We start from the raw sequence: 6,100 nt of genomic DNA on the forward strand, positions 1-6,100 counted from the left end.
TGATGTGCCAGGCCATCTGATCCACACAGTCCAGTAAATCCGATTGTCCCCTACCTCCACCTGTCTGGAGGCAGGGCCCCTCTAATGGTCATCACAGCGTTGGACACTTAAGTCGTGGTAAAAGGGATTATTCTTTGTTATCACAGGAGCTGGAGTAAAATCAGCTCTTCCATTCCATCTGGGAAACTGCTCACCAGAGACTGAAGCCGTAGCTCTCATGGGACGATCAGTCTTGGCCCTTTCTCCCCTCTTCAATTCACTCACCCGTTCCTCCAAAGCTGAAGTAGGTTTTCCATCCCACTTTGTCATGTCTTCTCTGTGGTCCAGCAGGTAAAACCATAGGGTACCCCGTGGCGTATACCTCCTGTATCTCCTCTCTCGAACAATAGGATGCCTTTTGTTAATACCTGAGACGTGTGTTGGTACACGTGAGGAGCTGGATAAATCAGATAGATCATCCCTCAATTGTTTGAGGTCCTGGGACAGTTTTTCCACAGCTGAGATGATGGAAGGGGTGAGATTGTCTTCGAACTCTTGGAGTTTATGAACCATTTCATCCACTGTTAGTGGTACTACATCATTCCAGGTTACTGTTGCCAATGAATGGGCATATGATTATGATGCATTCCGTGTAAGTTTTCGCCACATGGGTCGTGTACATTCAACTTCATCTGGATCTATAGGTGTATCCCCGTTATTCAGCTTGATGTGATAGATCATCTCTATGATGGCTGATTCCCTCAGAGACTAGATGCCTTTGTCTATAGTAGTCAGTGGACTCATAACATCATCTTTGTATGGAAACCTTTCTTTCACAGCTGCCAAGAGCCGCCTCCAAAGACTGAGGGACTTTTTCTCTCTTGCAATTCCTTTGTCAATTCCCCCTTCTCTAGCAAGTGATCCCAGCTGCTTGGCTTCTGTACCTTCTAGTTCATGACCATCGGCCCCATTGTCCCAGCATCGGAGCAACCAGATGATGATGTGCTCCCCTGGTTGACGGGTAAAATCTTTTTGCATATTCCGCAGCTCGGTTGAGATCTGAGGTTGAGAAGTTACCTCTTCTTCTTCTTCTTCTTCTTCTTCTTCTTTGTCATGTGATGATGACTCCTGATCAGATTCTGGACCGGGTGGTGAATTCATTGTTTCTTCATCTTGCTTCACCCTTCTTGTCTCCTTTTTGCTTGTTCTCTTGCATACAGGGGCAACCGATATTGGTACAAATTGGTCCTCTGGTTTGGCTGCAGTGATTATCACTGTGGTTTGAGTAGCAACTGTACTTGTTGCTGGGGGTGGTGCAGCTGCTGTGCTTGGAGCTGGGGTAACCGCGCTGTCTGTTGCAGTTGAAGATTGAGCAGCTGCTGTACTTGCCACTGAGGTAGCTACGCTGTTCTTTGCAGCCAAAGTTTGAGTAGCGACTGTTGCTTTGCCCTCAGATCCGCCGACATTCTTTTCCTTTTGAAGGTGCTGGATAGTGTTGAGCAAGGCCCTGTAAACATAGGCCAAGCCCCAGCACGTTGCCGTGATTTGTCCATCTCTGGTATGGCCAGAATGACCACACACCTCATTTAAGTGTTTTACTAATTCTTCTTGATTTTGCAGTTGAGTTTCCCGCATTTGGGAAAATCGCAGGGGTCAGCACACCCGGAGTGCAAGGGATGAGCCTCGCCCTGGGAAAACCACCTGCTTGATCACGGTGTCTCCCCTGCCAGGCAAGCCCCACGTTGGGCGCCAAAAAGAACTGTCGTGGTTTAAACCCTGTCAGGCAATTTGTTCACTCACTCCCAGTGAGTGGTGCTGGGCTGACAACAATCGAGGGCCCCACCCCCCGCCGGGGCTCTCCCCTTCCCCACTCCTGGAAGAACGGGGAGGAGGATCGAAAGGGTGCAACTCCTATGGGTTGAGACAAGAATAGTCCAGCAACCAATGCACAACACAAATCACCACTGCTACTACCAACTACAACAATGATGAGAAAAAATAACAAGGGAAGAGAATACAATACCACCGGCCAAGAAACGAGTCCCACATGGAAGCCCGTGTCCTTCCGGGTAACTCCCGATTAGCCCCCACCCTGGGCATGACGTGCTGTGGTATGGAATACCTCCGTGGCTAGCCTGGGTCAGGCGCCCTGTCTCTGCTTCCTCACAGCTTCCCCTCCTCCCTGGCAGAGCATGAGCCTCACAGAGTCCTTGGTCAGGGTAAACATTGCTTAGCAACAACCGAAAACATCGGCTTCACCAACACTGTTCCCAGGCTGGAGTCAAAACACAGCACTGCACCTGCTACCACAAAGGAGAAACATGACTGCTACTGCTGAACCCAGGACAGTACGACAGCAATATATTCTCCAGCTCATTGCTGGAGATCTGGTCACAGGAGCCTTTGCATCCTTGGGTCTTAGATGGTAGGTACCCCAAGGTCCATGATGTAATGCTTTGCTCAAGTATCACTATAGTCTGCAAAAGACTTTCTGTAAGTAGGATACTTCCTTTTCTATCAGCCATTTTAAATTAGAGAATTTTCATTATGTGTGGGACAGAGATTCAGTTATTAGTTATTCTGTTTAGTCAGACTTTTAATATTGCCATAGGTACTTAGGGCATATATCCTTGTGGAGAAGCAGACATTTTAGTTGGGTGATGATACTATTGTAACCATGTTTATTCAAAGTCAAATTGGAGTTAAAAGGGGTCCTGAGGCAGTTATTCCTGGCCCATATCATCCTCTTGCTCCCTTGTTTTTTGTAGGCCTAACAGAAACGAGCACCTCCTGTATGAAGATAGGCTGAGAAAGTCAGGGATGTTCAGCCTGGAGAAGAGAAGGCTGTGTGGAGACTTCATAGCAGCCTTCCAGTATCTAAAGGGGGGCTATAAGGATGCTGGGGAGGGACTCTTCATTAGGGACTGTAATGATAATGAGGAAGAAAGGGACTATGCCCAATCCAATGTGAATCCAGCATAAGACCCTTTATTGTGTGACAAGTGCATATTTATATCATCCTACTTCCTTTAGACGTGATCATGCATTCTTTGATTGGTCACCTCACATCCCTTTTATAGTCTACTAAGTGCTAAGCAGTAACTTTCCACTCTTTTACTCCCTTATAGTCTCAATTTAGCAACACTGCTAAGGGTTACAAATATTCACACTCTTTGGTCTGTCTTTGAGATGCACATCCTGCTTTATCTTGCAAACCGCTTGCTTTGTTTTGCTAACCTTTATCATTTATCATTTATCATTACCCTTCATAGTTCTCTTTACAGTTCCCAAGTCTTGGGCCCAAGCAGGGCTTTAACACCTGGTGTTTTCTTCACGGCTCCCAAGGCTTGAGCCTGTCCAGGGCAACAGCACCTGGTATTTTCTTTACCGTTCCCAAGGCTTAAGGTGGGCCAGGGTGATAATGCCTGGATCCATTTTATTAACTATTTCTATCCATCACCCACATGATAGGACAAGGGCAATAGGTTCAAACTTAAACAGGGGGAGTTTAGATTGAATATAAGGAAGAAGTTCTTTACCATAAGGGTGGTGAGGCACTGGAATGGGCTGCCCAGGGAAGTTGTGAATGCTCCATCCCTGATGGTGTTCAAGGCCAGGCTGGAAAGAGCCTTGGGCGACATGGTTTAGTGTGAGGTGTCCCTGCCCACGGCTGGGAGGTTGGAAGTACATGATCTTAAGGTCCTTTCCAACCCTAACTATTCTATGATTCTATGATTCTATGATAAAAGTCCAAAGTCACCTTTGGTGGCCTTTCCACTACCTTGAATGGGAATGAGATCAAGGTCTTTGTTGTTTTTTTTTTTGAAAATTGGTAGATTTGATCCACTGTTCAAAGCCCATTGAAATTCATGAGACTTCTTACAAACTGAGTTACTGTTGCAGAAGCATCTAACTGTGAAAGCCATAGCAATTCATTTTCTGACTGATGCAACAGCAGTAGAATAGTGCATCCATTTATTTTAGTCTTATATATAAGAACTACAAAGGTCCCTTGAGTATTTTGTTCTCATATACAGGAATTACAGAAGTCCCCGGAGTACTATTCTCCCTTGAGTGGAGGTTGCTTTCCCTGGGCAAGGGGAAATAAATAAGTGAAAACAAGAACCTATTTACTTGCAGGGAATTGGTGAACTGACCTTTGAACCTCAGACCTTTTGCTGCCTAGTCAGTGGATTTTAGCCAGTATTTTCATGCGAAGATATCAGAATGTGGAATAGGATGGCAGAATTTAATATCTGCCCTTCAGTCAGGAACAATAAATGCATATGAATCTTTTGGGGCTTTTTTATCACAGTCTCTCTGGGAATAGAAAATCTTCAGCATTACTCTGTTCTCAGCTGTTCTTACAGTTACTAAGAAATCAGAATAATTTACTTACATTTAGAACCTGCTAAATCTCTTTATAGCAATACTATAACTGTGATGGCCTATGGTTTGTAGGAAGAGAGATGTTATCTAAGGTACTAGACCTAGTACAGTTGGAAAAAGGAAAAAAGACTTCAGGCACACTTTTCCTTATCTTCAGTATGTTCTTATTTTGAAGATTGTAACTTATTTTTCAGAATTAATATGGATATGATTGTTTACAATTTTTTTTTTTCCCCAGAGGTATCAGGAAAGTAAAAGATATTATCCCTGCCAGCTGATCTAAACCACTTGATTATGATACGACAGGTGATAATACTTTTCCTTTTATGACAGTATAAATATGGTAGAATAGCCCTATATTTACTATAACAAAAGAAATACTTTAGGCACTTTAAAAATTGGGAGCTTCATCCTTTACGGAAAAATAGCCACAAAAACTAACTGTAGGATTTCTTGTCAATTTGTTAAATGTAGTGAACAAAAATAAACAAAAGTAATAGAAATGGTAGTCATGTTTCTTTGTACCAGGTAGGAAAAGGCTATCTGAATCTGGTTTTAGTCATTGATCCCATGTATTATTTTGCATTCAAGAATACATAAAGTGGGAGTGAGTGACTGCTTGGTTTTGCATTTGGCTGTTAGTGATAGTTAACCCAAAATGGATATTGAGTATGCTTCTTTTAAAAAAGTCAATGATTTTAAATGTTTTATTTCATTAATTATACACTTTTTTTCGTAAATACTTCACTGTTACATGGGTATTTGTGACTAAAGTGACAGAAATAACCTGTGTACAATATTTTGCAGAATAAGAAGCACCACACTATTTTTCAATAACTACAGCAATTACTGTATGAAATGTGTGTAAATCTGGAGATATAGATATGTAGAATTTGTTTTATATATGCCACGTATTTAGTTCAGCCCTCCCCACGCAAAATTTTTTCTGATCTGTAAGACTACCAGTGAAAGTTTTGGTAGAATACTGTTTAAAGTAGCCAGGAAAATAAAGAGCATTTGTGGAGGGTCCTCCAGAGGAATTTGATCTCAGTTCTTTAAGTATACCATAGAAAAGGAAACAGCCCTCTAGTTAACCAGGCAAATGTTGTAGAACATTAGTGCTGAGTTAAATGTGCCCAAATTAATAATAATTTCAGGATTAATGCAGGAAGATCTACTGACAAAAAGCCTACAAGTTCAACATTAATAATCTGCAGCAATAAGAATGTTTTCCTACTAAATACTTTATTTTCTCCCTAAATGAAATATTGTAGAGTGGTTTTCCCTGAGGCAAAAAGAAAAAAATAAAAGGACTCTGATGAGCTAAAAATATAGTTACCTATATGCAGAAGATAAACTCAGAAAATAAAGTTTAAAAAAGTGCATCATTTTCAGAATGCGTTATTTGCTGCACAGCAGCAGCACAGCTAACACAGGGAGCTGAACTGTGCAAAACATTTTTCAGAGCCTCAATTTAAAGTGTTCTGAAAAAAAAAAATTTTTTTTTTCTCTTTTGACAGCCAAAAACTATATCTTTGTTGAACACAACAGCTAAAGACACATATGGAGAACTATTATTTGACATCATAAATTTCAACAAATGCTTCACAGCAATTATCAGTCTCCATAACCTACCTACACACATAATGCACTGTAACTTTGTTCTCATCAGCAGTACTATTCCTGTTCCTTTTTTTCCACTATGAAGAACAAGTGAGTTGTTAAGTCAAGT

At 41.9% G+C, this 6,100-nt stretch overlaps 1 pseudogene; it reads right to left on the minus strand.

Moving 5' to 3' along the window:
• Positions 1–1,589: 1,589 nt before the first annotated feature.
• LOC133269833 (U1 spliceosomal RNA) lies at positions 1,590–1,717 on the minus strand (annotated as a pseudogene).
• Between the last annotated feature and the right edge of the window lie 4,383 nt (positions 1,718–6,100).

Source organism: Pezoporus flaviventris, unplaced genomic scaffold, assembly GCF_033815535.1.
Source record: "Pezoporus flaviventris isolate CSIRO_AGI_PZ_B2104156 unplaced genomic scaffold, CSIRO_AGI_Pfla_v1 ptg000015l, whole genome shotgun sequence".
Taxonomy (NCBI): domain Eukaryota; kingdom Metazoa; phylum Chordata; class Aves; order Psittaciformes; family Psittacidae; genus Pezoporus; species Pezoporus flaviventris.